This window comes from Neophocaena asiaeorientalis, unplaced genomic scaffold, assembly GCF_003031525.2.
Source record: "Neophocaena asiaeorientalis asiaeorientalis breed wild unplaced genomic scaffold, Neophocaena_asiaeorientalis_V1.1 scaffold280, whole genome shotgun sequence".
NCBI lineage: Eukaryota > Metazoa > Chordata > Mammalia > Artiodactyla > Phocoenidae > Neophocaena > Neophocaena asiaeorientalis.
In genome coordinates, this window is record NW_020185321.1 from 7,099,693 (window position 1) to 7,114,257 (window position 14,565).

Genomic DNA, 14,565 nt, shown 5'->3' on the forward strand with positions numbered 1-14,565 from the left:
CAGTGGCCCTCCCTGTGCCTGGAAGGCTCTTTCCCAGATAGTCACCCAGTTCGTGGTCTCCTGTCTTCAGGTCTCTGTCCTCAGGCCTCCTCTGACCTCTCTGTGAAGCAGCAGCCCGTTGCTCTCCTCAGCCTACTTAGTCTCCATCAAGGCGCCGCCGGTCCCTGGCCGAGGATTACGTTTGTTCAGTGTCTCGCTCCCCTGCTGGAGTGTCTGCCCCCTGAGGACAGCGACTTTGCCTTGGTCACGGGTGTACCCTTGCTGCCTGGCATGCAGCAGGCGTTCGATAAATATTTGTTGAGGGAGTGACTTCGTGAATGACAGGTGGATACTACAGCAGGAAAGGCTCATGCTGGCCAAAGATGTAACCTCGTTTTTTTTCTCTCCGTAGATGCACAGTCTTTGACCTCGGCCCTCCTGGGACCCTCAAGGAGCACTAGTGTCCAGAACATACTAAGGTTGAGTACTGAGATTTGTGTGACTTTCATTTGCTTAAGTTTTACGGCTCATACGTGTAAGGGTCTTTATTATTTAAAAAATTTTTTATTTGAAAGAGTGCCAAGGGAAAGATGTGTGACTCCTTCCCTGTCCCTCCCCACACCCACAGTCTGACATCTTCCCTCCGAGGTCATTGCAGTCAGTAGTTGGGTGGGTGTCTGGCTGGACCTTTCTTCCTGCTCATGAACGCTCCTCCTTATCCAAATACACCCTCATTATTTTAATTTCTTACATAGAGAAAAGAAGCTGTGCTAGATCAGCGTGTCTCCCACTGTCCCCAGTGGGAGTGTATCTTGAAGATCTTTGTTCATACCATCCATCAGTGTATCACAGTCTTTTTTTTTTAACTTTTCAATTTCCATTTTAAATTTTACACAGAGTGAAATTCACTTTTTGGTCTGTGGTTCTTTGAGTTTAGGCAAATGCATGCCGTTGTGTGACTGCCACCACAGTTAAGATACAGAATGGCCCCATCACCCCATGTGTGGATGCGCTGTTTATCTATAGGCTAAAAGTATAGTGTAGGTAGTTACACGAAATTAAACTATGTACACACGACAAGTACTTACCTGTAATATAAAGATTTTGAATGTGTTATAATTAGGTTTCTGGGTTTTTTGCTAGTGAGCACCCTCTTTGGTTTCTTTGGCCCCCACCAAGTAAAGAAGGGGGCCTCAGGGTGTGGGGCAGCCCAGGTGGTAGTGGGGCATTCCTAAACGAGGATGTCAACCCTTGTTGGCAGGATGCCACAAGGGGCTTGGGAGACGGGGTGCTGTCTGATCCTTGAATCACCAAGAGACCCTAGTAGCGTGGCAAGTGGGAGAACAGAAGATTCTGGCATCCAGACTCTGGACGCAGATAGTGGTGTTGGCTGAGTTGCAGGGACCAGTCAGTCGAGTTTGGGAACTGAGTGCATCTAGACAGGGGGACTTCCCCGGCGGTCCAGTGGTTAGGACTCTGCACTCTCACTGCCGAGGGCCTGTGTTCGATCCCTGGTCAGGGAACAAAGATCCCGTAAGCCGTGTGGCGTGGCCAAAAACAAAAGTTAAAAAAAAAAAAATCTAGACGGTATCCTCTCCCTTGGCTGTTTCTTAGGTCCCTTCATGTTCCTTCATCCTGGCCTAAGGCTCTGCCCGGGTACCTGGAGCTTGTTTGTGGGACAGTCTCTTGGGGCCAGATTTCCATTAAGGGATGTTTCTTGGCACAATTCTGGTTTTTTTTAACATCTTTATTGGAGTATAATTGCTTTACAATGGTGTGTTAGTTTCTGCTTTATAACAAAGTGAATCAGCTATACGTATACATATATCCCCATATCCCCTCCCTCTTGCATCTCCCTCCCACCCTCCCTATCCCACCCCTCTAGGTGGTCATAAAGCACTGAGCTGATCTCCCTGTGCTATGCGGCTGCTTCCCACTAGCTATCTGTTTTACATTTGGTAGTGTATATATGTCCATGCCACTCTCTCACTTCGTCCCAGCTTACCCTTCGCCCTTCCCATGTCCTCAAGTCTATTCTCTATGTCTGCATCTTTATTACTGTCCTGCCCCTAGGTTCATCAGAACCTTTTTTTTTTTTAAGATTCCATATATATGTGTTAGCATACGGTATTTGTTTTTCTCTTTCTGACTTACTTCACTCTGTATGACAGTCTCTAGGTCCATCCACCTCACTACAAATAACTCAATTTCGTTTCTTTTTATGGCTGAGTAATATTCCATTGTATATATGTGCCACATCTTCTTTATCCATTCATCTGTTGATGGACACTTAGGTTGCTTCCATGTCCTGGCTATTGTAAATAGAGCTGCAGTGAACATTCTGGTACATGACTCTTTTTGAATTATCGTTTTCTCAGGGTATATGCCCAGCAATGGGATTGCTGGGTCGTATGATAGTTCTATTTTTCGTATTTTAAGGAACCTCCATACCGTTCTCCATAGTGGCTGTATCAATTTACATTCCCACCAACAGTGCAAGAGGGTTCCCTTTTCTCCACACCCTCTCCAGCATTTATTGTTTGTAGACTTTTTGATGATGGCCATACAATTCTGTATTAACTTTTTTATTTTAAAGGAATTTTAGACTTACAAAAAGTGACAAAAATAGTACAGAGAGTTCACATTATCTACCCTTCACCCAGCATCCCCAAATGCTACCATCTTATACAACTGTAGCACAACTATTAAAACTAGGAAATGAACACTGGTCTCGTACTATGAACTAAGTTATAGGCTTCAGTCATATTTCAACTAGTGTTTCTACTGATGTCCTTTCTCTTTTCCAAGACCCTATCCAGGATCCTTACTGCATTTAGTTGTCATGTCTCTTTAATCCTCCTCCAATCCGCATCGGTTCCTCAGTCTTTCCTTGTCTTTTATGACCGTGACACTCTGGAAGAGAGCTGTCCTGTTATTTTGTGGATTGTCTCAGTTTGGCTTTGTCTGATGTTTCCTCATGACAGGGTTGAGCTTATGCATTATTTGGCAGAGGTGAGGGGCCCGCCTTGGTGCACGGCACCAGCGGGTCCACGTGTCTCATCACTGGTGCTGTTAACCTGGATCACTTCATCCAGGTGCTGTCTGCTGGGTTTCTCCACTGCCCAGTAACTGGTTTTTCCCTTTGCAATTGATAGTTATGTTGGGGGAGGTGCTCTGAGACTACACTTGTTTCTCCTTGAACTTGCACCTGCTCATTTTGGCATGCATTGGTAGGGTGGATCTTGCCTGCAACAGTTATCACTGTGGTATCTCCCTAATGGTGATTTTTGTACGTTCCTCATTTCTTCTACATTTATGAATTGTCCACATAATTGGTTCTGTTAAGGGAGACCTGTCCCTTCTCCCTCATTTATTTCAGTTATCCGGTTATTAACATATATCTGTGTGGCATCATAGATACTCATTTTAATCTAGCTCGTCCCTTTTTAATGCGGTAAAAGGTTCCCGTTTCTGAGTGAATTCCTAGTATTGCCTCTTAAACCGCAGGAGAACCGGCGTCATTCCTACATGGTAACGAGCGCCTTAGGGACTGGAAAGCAGGAGACAGGGTTTCATTTGTTCCTTCATTCATTTCTTTCCTTCCCTCAACAAATAGGCCTCTGAGCACCTACTGTTATGGTCCAGGCGCTGGGGATTCAGGAATGAACAAAACAAACAAAATCCTTTCCCTACAGGAACTGACATCCTACTGGAGGATAAAACAATAAGCAGACAAACGAGTAAATGTGGGGATAAGTACTACAGGGATCAGTAAAGCAGGAAAGAGGACTGACTGGGAACAACAGTGATTTGATTTGATTTGATTTTGATTTTGATTTTTTTTGGCCACACCATGCGGCATGTGGGATCTTAGTTCCCCAACCAGGGATCGAACCCATGCCCCCGGCATTGGGAGCATGGAGTCTTAACCAATGGACCACCAGGGAAGTCCAAGGGGGTGATTTTAGACCAGGTGATCCAGGAAGGCCTCTCTGAGGAGGCCCTGAAGGGAAGGAACAAGGCAGGACCCCGACCTAATTCTTCCATCTGCCAGCCAGGAGAGCTAAACGAATTCTCTCACTTCTGAACAGGGTTTCAGGAATTGTGGCAAACAGGAAAACGTGTTACCTCTCTGAGGGGCAGCCCCTACTGAGCTCTAGCCCATTTGTTGCCCTGGGGAAATGCCAAGTCTTGCCAGATCTGCTGATATTTTTTCCCCAATAGAAGACAGAAATGCGGAATTCTTGCTTGTCCATCGAACCCAAATTATGCTACATCAGCTAACTTTCAGAGATATGTGGATGAATATCTTTTGTTCATTTTCACTGTATTTATTTATTTACTTATTTATCTATTTATTTATTTTAAATATTTATTTATTGGGCTGTGCCAGGTCTTAGTTGCGGCACGCACGATCTAGTTCCCCAACGAGGGATCGAACCCAGGCCCCCTGCATTGGAAGTGCGGAGTCTTAGCCACTGGACCACCAGGGAATTCCCTCATTGTATTTATTCATTAAGTTACCTTTGGAACAAAAGATACCAGTTTTTTGTTTTGGTAGGAATGTAGATTTTGTTTTACATATATGTATATATATTCAAGTTTAAAAGTGAGTTGATTTAAAGGAACTATTAAGTAAGTAATTGTACAGCTGGGACATAGATGCAGTTGAAAAGGAAGGGTGAAGCACAGCTAGTGAGGTTTGGTAAATGCTGTCCTGTCTTGACCTTCCACTCTTTCTCCTCTGGATCAGGGGTTCTCAGCCGGGGACCTGAACTGAGGCTGGCAAACGATGACCATGGACATGTGCCCTGAGCCATTTGTGTCATGGTGGGTGTATCAGCCAGGAATGCTTTCAGCAGCAAAAACAGAAAACCCAGCTCACAGCAGCTTAAACAAATGAGGCTCAATTTCTCTCCCATAACAACAAACCCAGAGGTACTTGGCTGCCGATGTCAGTTCAGAGGCTGAGGGACGTCTAGGCTGGGGCCTCCTTGATTCCCTTGGCCTTTCCCTCATGGTTGCAAGGTTGCTGCTTGCAGCTACAACCGGAACAAGGAATGGGGAGAGTCACCTCCAAGCAGTGTGGTTTTCTTTCAGTTCTGAACCACTTCAGCAATCCCAGAATCCCCCTCCCCAGAAGATTCCACTTACATCTCATTGGCCAGAAATGGGTCACATAGCCTCTCCCTATTTCAAGGAAGGTGAGAAATGTTGTTTGGCTTTTCAGCCTCTCCTGAGGAGGAAGCCAGAGAAAAAGGGAACTGAGAGTGTCAGTTGGGTTATCCAGCCAACAGTGTCTGGCTCCACAGGGGAACGAAAACAATAATAATGAACATTAATGGGTGCAGACTCTATGCCGAGCCCTGCTGTAAGCACTTGACGTGCATGATCTCTTCCACCCACCCTATGATGTCACTGCTGTGATCTCCCCATAGTAATGACTTGGAAACTGAGGCAGAGAGTGCTGACGCCCTTTATCAAGCAGAGGAGCCAGGGTGGGAACCTTTGCAGGGTCTCCAGAGCCCTCGCTCTTGGCCACTACACTTTGTCGCTTCGTAAGAGGTCCTGGGGTCCCAGACTGCTAGCTATCTGACCTCAGTTTAAATTCATCTAGGAAGGGAGGGACAGGGCAGCATATTTCGCTTCAGGGAAGTTTTGATCATTAAAAAGCTTCCTCATGAATCACATCCGTTCTGTGTAACTGTCTCTCACTGGTTCTGGTCCAGTCCTGATGAAGGGCACCAGCCACACATCTTCCTCCTGGCAGGCCTTGGTGGCTTGCAGATGGCAGGGTCTTCTCCTGGCCTCCTTTTCCAAACACACTGTACCTGTGCTTTTAACTCTTCCCAGAATGACGCTTCCAGCCTTCTTTCCTTTCTTGGGGTTCTGCTGGTTGATTCAGCACACATTTACTATGCGCCCCCTCGGTGCCCATCCCTGTAGTGTAGTGGTGTGTGTGAGATGGCCTCATGGCTGAGCGGACCCTGTACTTGGGGGGCTCCTCGTCCAGGGAGGGAGCAGGCCCTCAGACAGTGACAGCCCAGGATGGTCAGGGCTGTATGGGGGAACCCCAGGGGCTGTTGAGAGCCCACAGGAAGTGCCCAAGCAAGCCTGGGGGTCAGGGAGGTCTCCTGGAAGCAGCTTTGGGCTTTGAAGGAAGAATAGAGATTTGTCAAGGAGCAATTTCCCCCCTCTTCTCCACCTCCCCTTTCTTCAGTGAAACTCTTTCACTGCAGCTCTCCTTGCTGAATCTCCACCCCCTTCCTCTGTAAGATGAAGGGTTTGGACTTGGATTTCCATCTGTCCATCCAGCAAACATATCCCATTTGAGCACTAGGCTTACAGGGATACCCTCTTGGATAGAGAGTATTTGGGGAAAGCTCTGTTGGTAAACAACCCAGAGTCATGAGAGTCCTAAGAGGGAAAGCCACAGGGCCATGGGAACTCTGAGGAGACACCTGACACTGGCTTGGGGCTTCAGGGCCAGCTTCTTGAAGGCTGCGGAATCAATCACAATGGGCTGACACAATGGCCGAGAGCACAGAGTCCAGCTAACCTGGGGTCTAGTCTTAGCTTGATCACTGACGAGCCCCAAGTAGGGAGCCTAACTCTGGGAGCTTCTGTTTCCTCCTAAGGTTGTTTTGGGAATTACAACGTGACTGTGAATCTCAAGTACTTAGTGCCTGGCCGAAGTAGTCGTATAATAGGTGAGATGGCGACGGTGGCCCCTTAGATTCATTAGCCTTTACTGCATGTCAGAAGTTAGGCAGCCTAGTCACCAGCCTGGAAGAGAATAATAAGCGCTCACTGCTGCTGTTAGGATTATTTATTCAGCAAATATGACTGTTTACCTTGTGCCCAGCCCTGAGCTAGCATGGTGCCTAGATATAGCTGGACTGTGCTCTGGAAACAGGGCTTATACAGCTGAGGCCTGGGCCAGAAATTTTACGGGAGAAGAGAGGAGCTTCCTTGGTGGGTATTGGAAACCCATAGCCTCCGGTCTCCCAGTCCCCTTTCCAATTAGTCCCCAGGCCTTTCAGCATTGGCCTCCAGCGTGTGGGCTGCCCTTGACCTCTGTGGCCAGAACGCATGGATGCGCTCTCTGCTCAGCCCATCAGCCGAGGCCCAAATTAGACCTGACAGTGTGATTTATTCTCTGGGATGGAGCTGGGAGGGCAGAGCCCCAGTGGGTGATTCCGAGGGAAGGTTGTCAGCCCGAATTAGCCCAGGCCCTTCATGCAGCCTTGCTGTTTCAGCTTCCCCTAACTAATAGGGTTTTCCCAGGGTGTTGCTGGCTTCTGAGCAGCCTCTTCCCAATTCCCAGGGGCTGAGACTTGGCTGTGATCCCTTAGGAGCTGTGTTTGATGAGGGCCCCGAGACCTCAGGCTCTGTCTGAAGGGAGTGGGGGCTCTGGGCCCTTTCATCTGCCTCATAAGGCACTGAAAGTGGCGATTCCCCGGGGAGTAGTTACGCAGTCTGCCCCTCTCGCCCTGAGTTCAGGACTGCCAGCTGAAGGCCACCGCCTTGCTCCTCACCTCCCAGTCTGTAATCACAGTTGTCTCTGCCTTCATTCATTCACACAGAATGCCAGTGAGAGGCAAGATTCCGCTGCAGGAGCAAATTAACCCTGAAATCCTAGAGGTTGAACACAGCAAATGTCTATTTCTTACTCATGACCTAAGTCAGCTCAGCTGGGGGCTTTGCCTTGAACCTCAGGGACCCAGGATGGGGCGGGGGGGGGGAAAAAAAAAGCATCTGGAACACACAGTCTCCAGGGTCACCACGGCAGTACAGGGGCACTAGAGGGTCACACCACAGCACTTAGATGCCAAGGCCAGAGTGACGCAGGCCCCCTCTGCTCACACCCAGAACTAGCCGTGTGGCCTTGCCTAACTAACTGCAAGGGGCTGGGATGTGGGAGCATGTGGGTATTCAGTGAGCAGTAAATATCCTGGCCACAATAGGCAAGTGTGGTATTTATTAAGCACCTACTGTGTGCCGGGTTTTCTAAGAGGGCTCTGGAAGTACAGAGGTTCGGTGGAGGAAACAGAACCTCAGTAAGAATTCATAGAAGCCGCTGTGTCCTTACATCTGCACTAAGTGCCCTGATGGAGGAGCCATGACAGCCTATCCGGGGGGACCTGACATGTTTCGAGAGGTCAGGAGATGTCTCTCATAAGGACTGCCGTTTGAGGGGAGGCCTGAAGGATGTGTAGACCTTAATGGATGGGGGCAGCAGTCCCAGTAGAGGGAACAGCATCAGCGGAGTTCTGGAGCTGGGAAGGAGCTTGGTTCTGGGAAGGAACTGGAAGGTGGCCAGCAACACTGTAGGATACGGAGTTGGGGAGAGGAAGCTGGGGGCAGACCATGCAGGGTCTGCGTGGCTGTGAGGGGGAGTTTGGTATTTGTTAACACCTACCTTTTGGAGCTGTTGAAAGAATCAAATGAGCTCAATCACTCTTTCAGCAAATGCTGAGTTTCAGCTCTTTGGCAGACAGTGTTTCAGGTCCGAGGGACGTAACTATGGACAAGACGGACAAATGTCCCTGCTCTCACGGAACTGGCATTCTTGAAGGGGAGACAGATAAGAAACCAGAAAAGAAACAAATAATATAATTTTACTTTGTGAAAAAACTTCTGACCAATGAAATAGGGTCATTTAATAGAGAGCATTTAGTTTGGATTCTTTGGGCTATAAGTAGTAGCAAACCCCATTTGTGCTGACTTAAGCTGTCAGGAAATGTGTGGGCTCCCCAACCCCAAGTCCAAGCGTTTTGGGGGCTGCCTTCTGGGCTGGTGATTCGGCAGCTCAACATGGATGGCGTGGTGGAGAACCCAGGTTCATTCTGCAGCAGCTGGGCTGTCCATGATGCACTTTTACCTTAAGACAGGTCCCTTCCATGATCATTGGGTGGCAGTTGGGACATTGCAGGGAGTCTCGGGGTGGGAACAGAAGCTTTTTCAAACTCTGTGTGCCCCGAGGATCTCTGTAGTCCACCTTTGTAGGCAGTGAATTTATAGGGCCAGTGGGAGAGCAGGGAGGAGGCTTCTGCCATAGTCCAGACGGGAGACGGGGGAGGACAGAACCAGGATGGGAGGGAGTGGAGGGTGAGGAGGGGGGCAGGTTAGGAGGTAGAATGGCCGGGGCTTGCTAACAGCATGGCTGCTGGAAAGAAAGGATGCTGAGCACACGCACATGTGCGCGCACACACACACACACACACACACACACACACACACACACACACACAGATATCTATCCACCTTGTACTGGGTCCTCCTCTTGTAAAAGTCTTGGTACACATTTGCATAGTACAGGCTCTGAGAAATCTTGCAGGGAAGAAACCTGCTTCTTTGACTATGGAACCTTTTTATTTTCTGAAAGGCACTTAGTAACATGTTCTGCAGAAAAATTTGAAAAATTTTGCTTTAATGATAATTCTCATCTTTGTGGCATATTAGAGTCACGTGGGGAGCTTTAAGAAACCCCAAGGCCTGGGCCCCACCCCAGAACATTTCACTAGAGTCACCAAGGGTAGGACCAGGCGTGGGATGGGGTTTTTTTTTAAAGCTCCCCAGATGTTTCCAGGGTGCGGCTGAGGGTGGGAACTGTTGCTTTACTGTGCCCTTCGGTGAGCTTCACGTTATAAAGCTGTGTTGTTTATATGCATGTCTGATTATCAAAGTAATACTTGCTTGTTGTTTAAAAAAAAAGAAATCAAGGGACCCAGACTCTGCCAAGATAATCACTTTTTCAAGCCTGGAGTGTTCCTTCCAGATTAAAAAATATATATTTGCACTAAAAAAAAAAAATACTGTGTGTATCCCAAGACAAGATGATTCCGCATCTTTCCAAAGAGAAACATTTTTTTTAAGTTTTGGGGTCTGCTTGAAATGTTTAGGGATATTGATGACATAATCAGCTGCCTATCTATATTTTTCAGTTTATTAATTTTGTGACACATTTAGAATCATAACATCAAAAATGTTGAATTCAAAATGTGGCTTAGATCCTCTCACATCATAAAATGTTACACTCTTCACAGGCCTCCTTATCATCATTAGAGCCCCTTTTTTGAGTCATCTACCCATATTTCCAGAATACATCATTTCCACCTCCATCTGAAGTGCTTGTGATGTGGCACTTCTTGAATCTGTGTATTAAGTTGTTGCTGGAAACTGTATCCCAAGTAGTCATATATCATTAGACAATTTTTTTAAATTCCCCTTTTAGTTGTATATTGGTGATCTCTAAAGTGTAGCCAGTAACTTTTACTATGTTACGTTAAAGAAAAGAAACACTTTGTTTTTTTTTTAAGACAGTTACTGAAAATGAATAAATGAAAAAATGTGAACATTTAAAAGCAGTTACATAAGCACTCATTTTTGAGTCAATCAGACTAATGATTCCGATATGAATAATAAATGACAGTTTAGGAAAATTCAGTTTCATCCCACACAGCAGCACTTTGCCTCAAGATAGTTTTCAGTCTTACTTTCCACAGCCTTTTTTCAGTTTTCAAAATTCTAGTTAATTAAATGAATGTTGCTTACAATTATTTGTCCCTATCTTGCTCTCTATCTTTAAAGGGCCTCTTTAAGTGACTTATAACACTTGGAATCGTGAGGTCAAGCCCTCGGGAACAGTTCCTGAGTCTATTATAATATATGCCTCCTTTTTCATTGTTGCCAAAACTAGCATCACTGAAATCTTTAGATGCTAATGTGGCTTTTCCCAAATTGCACTTTGTTCAAAATAAAATAATATGAAAACTTTGAAACACAGCTCTTATTGCTGAGGGTCATTTTTCAGGGGGGAAATCTTGCTTTATATTTGGATAGGTCTTGTATTCAAACTAAATTAAGTAGGTTAAACACATACAGTTAGCTCAGTGGTATTTGATCTTCCTGCCATGAGCAGTAACTTCTTGGAAAGACTGAGTTCTCTCACTTGCCCAGCTTAATCTCATTCATTCATTCAGTATTGATTAATTTCCTGTCAGCTACCCTAAGAACCAGTAAAGAGGACGGTAGTACAAAAGGCCCGTGTTGGAATCCCAGCCTTCCACTTCTACCTGTGCAAGTGTGGCCAAGGCACTTAACCTTCCCATGCCTCAGTTTCCCCATCTATAAACGAGAGATAACACTGCCTGCCTCACAAAGTGGTTGTGGGGATTCAGGGGTTTAATGCAGATCCACAATCCCAGGTGGAATGCTACCCCAATAGACAGATTATCATCACTGCAGAAATATTGATGTGATGGATGCTTCCCTAGACCCTGCTGGGTATAAGCTCTCCATTGCTTTTCTAAAATCAAATCATCCAGAATCCCAGAATTCATTTGGCCTAAGAGGTTTGGAAAGGGCAGCTGTATATATAAAACACTTAGCAGGACTTCCCTGGTGGCGCAGTGGTTGAGACTCCGCCTGCCGATGCAGGGGACATGGGTTCGTGCCCTGGTCCGGGAAGATCCCACACGCTGCGGAGCGGCTGGGCCCGTGAGCCATGGCTGCTGAGCCTGTGCGTCCGGAGCCTGTGCTCCACAACGGGAGAGGCCACAACAGTGAGAGGCCCGCGTACTGCAAAAAACAAAACAAAACAGAAAAAACACTTAGCATAGTGCCTGGCACATAATAAGTTCTGTGTAAATGGTAACCATTTGTTATTATTATTTAAAGTACCTGCCTCACCATCCTTAATCATCAGCATGGAAATGCAAGTGCTAACCACAATGACATGCCATTACACACCCACCTCAGTAGGTGAAATAAAGACAACATGGGAGGAGATGAGGTCAGAGAGTTACACGTGAGGCCTTATAGGGACTGAGGCTTTTTCCTGAATGTATAGTGGGACGGTTCCAAGCAGTGGAGGGATATGTTCTGACTCAAGTTAGCAGAGTCCCTCTGGTTGTGTGTGGGACCAGGGGAGGGAGCCAGGAAATCAGGAAGTGAGCTCCCGCTACAGTTCATGGTCCAGGCTGGCGGGGGTGGGAGGTGAAGCAGGGCGAAGCAGGCAGATCCTAACCATGATTTGAAGCTGGACCCAATACTAACTATGAATGGACTGAATGTGGGGTTGAAAGAAGGAGGATGGCACTGAGGTTTTGGCCTGAGCACCAGGTGATTAGTGAAGGCGTTGAGTTGAGAGCCAGCAGAGTGGAGATTTGCGAGGAGAAGGTGAAGATGGTGGGAGAATCAAGGATAGAGCTGATGGGAGTGGATTCAAGAGAAACACAGCTTTGCTTTTTTTTTTTTTTTTTAAGAGCAGTTTTAAAAGGTGTACAGAAGATTGATCATGAAATACAGAGCGTTCCCACGAACTCCCTCTCTGCCCACTCTAAATAAAAGTTTCCCCTTTTATTTACATTCGTATTAGTGTGGTACATTGTTTTAAAAACTGATGAACCAATACTGATACATCGTTGTTAACTAAAGTACATAGTTCACAGTTAGGGTTCATGCTTTGTGTTCTACATGCTATGGGTTTTGACACTGTTACAGTATCATACAGGGTAGCTTCACAGCCCTGCCTATTTGTTTGCACCCTTCCACCCCCTGCCCCCCCCACCACCACCACCACAAAACCACTGATCTGTTTACTGCAGAACAGCAGGACTTTGTATCCATCTCCCTGGCAGACATGAGCCTGTGAACATGTCGTCAGTCATCGTCCCCTCCACACACCGTGGGTATTAGGGGGAAGGAATAATTGAAAGTGTAACCCAGACATCCGTGTGCCCTCTCCCAAACTAACCATTTGCTGAGTGCTTGGCCCCGTGAACAGGACTGATACGGCTTCCCCATCTGTAAATTAGGATAATGAGAGTATTGACCTCATAGAGCTATTGTAAGGAGTCTGTGAGACAATGCTGTAAGACACCTGTAGGTGTTCCATAAACGTGATGAGCTATTAGTCTGACTTCATGGCATTCCCCATCTACTGGGGGGAGATAGATATCAAATAATCACTCAAATGACCACATAATTTAACTGGTAATTAAACTCTAAAAGAAAAGCCCAGAATGCCTTTGAAAGAGAGTAACAGGGCTGGAGGTGGGGTCTTATTCAAGGCTGGAGTGGGGTTGGGAGTGTCTGAGAAGTGACCTGTAAGCCTAGACTTGAAGGATAAGTGGGAACTTGCCTAGGGGCAGGCTGGAGGCTGGTGTTTGGGGGCAGGAAGAAGAGCCTGTACAAAGGCCCTGAGATGTGCTGGAGGAACAGAGGCTGGTGTGGCCTGAGCAGAGGGATGGGGGGACAGGTTAGCAACCTGGGTCATACTGGGCCTGGCGAACCATCCATAATGATTTGGACTTCTTCCCATGGCCCCGAGACCCATGATGCTGGTTTGGTTTGCTTTAGCTTTTTAGCTCCTGTGTGCGCTTTCAAGGCCTGGTGTCCTGACTCCCTCCTCCCCCAGAACAGTTTGTACCAACTGCTGCAAGCCAGGGTCAGGGTCAGAGACTCCAGCCCTCCCCTGTCACCTTGAAGTGCTGTGCTGCCTTCTGGCCCTCAGTCTGCAATCTACGTAAGGAGAAGGTGCCCTGGTTCCAGACTCATCAATCCTTAGGAAAGAAGCAGCTTGCTGATCCATCCCAGGCCACTGGGAGCCCCGCAAAACAGGTCACTGCAGCATCGCCTCTTCCTCAGAAAGGCTCGGGGCCTCACTGATTCATGATCCCATCCTCTCAGAGCAGGGACCCCAGCCTGCCCCCCTCAAAGATGGCCTTGTTTCCACCTGGGCCTGGAGCTGCCAATAGCTCCACCCCCACCCATTTCCCTATTTCTTTTGTAAGATGCCAACCAATATGCTTCTGTCAGTTCCCTCTTGTGGGCCAGGTCCTGGAGAGAGGTGGGACAGGGTGGAGAGGAGAGTTTCCAGGTTACCTTTGTCTCCTCAGCTCTGCACAGGAAATGGCTATTTTGTGGGCCAAGAGTTTGGGGAGGCCCTGTGCCCCAGCCCCTCAGCAAGGGCTCAGATGAGTCCTCCAGCCTGGGAATGGTGTCAGGTTCCCAGGGTATATGGAGAGGCCCAGGTACCCTGAGCAGTTCCTCTGATCCTGTCCTGGCATCTCCTCTGCTGGAGTGGCCTCTGCCAGTTGCTGGGTAAGTGGAGGGCCTTGCTGTCCCTTCTTCTGTTGTGTCCATGGCCGCCCATTCCCAGAGCAGGGCTCTGACCCTTGCGGGGCGGGGCAGGGGCGGGGGTCTCCCTTCTGAGCACTTGGGTGCATCCTGTCTCGGGAAACCCGCAAAACTTTTAAGTGTGGCTTCTCAGCAATGCGGTAGTTCAGAGGCTCTTATAGAGACTTTTAAACTGATGGAGTCCATATCCAGACCCGAGTGGCTGGCCCCGTGGCACTCAGGATCTTGTTCAGTCCTCCCCACAACCCTAGGAGGTAGGTATTCATAGGAACCAGATGAGGGAACCAGGGCACAGATAGGTCAGGTCACTTGCCTAAGCCCCACAGCTGGGAAGTGGTGGAGTCAGGATGTGAACCCAGGCTGTGTGGCTTCATAACCACTGTGCTGTGCTCCTGCCTGCCCACTCTCCTCATCACATCGCTGTTCGTTTTCTTCTTAGTA

At 47.6% G+C, this 14,565-nt stretch overlaps 1 protein-coding gene across 6 annotated transcripts in view; it reads left to right on the forward strand.

Annotated features, from left to right (window-relative positions):
- Nucleotides 1–14,565, forward strand: part of SIPA1L3 (signal induced proliferation associated 1 like 3) — a 234,371-nt gene that overhangs the window by 93,005 nt on the left and 126,801 nt on the right. For 5 of the 6 annotated variants that reach the window (XM_024733750.1, XM_024733745.1, XM_024733749.1 and 2 more), the window contains exon 2: nucleotides 392–458. The exons of the other annotated variant lie outside the window; for it this stretch is intronic. The gene's annotated coding sequence lies outside the window, so the exon portion shown is untranslated. The remainder of the gene's footprint in view (nucleotides 1–391; nucleotides 459–14,565) is intronic. 6 annotated transcript variants of the gene reach the window in all.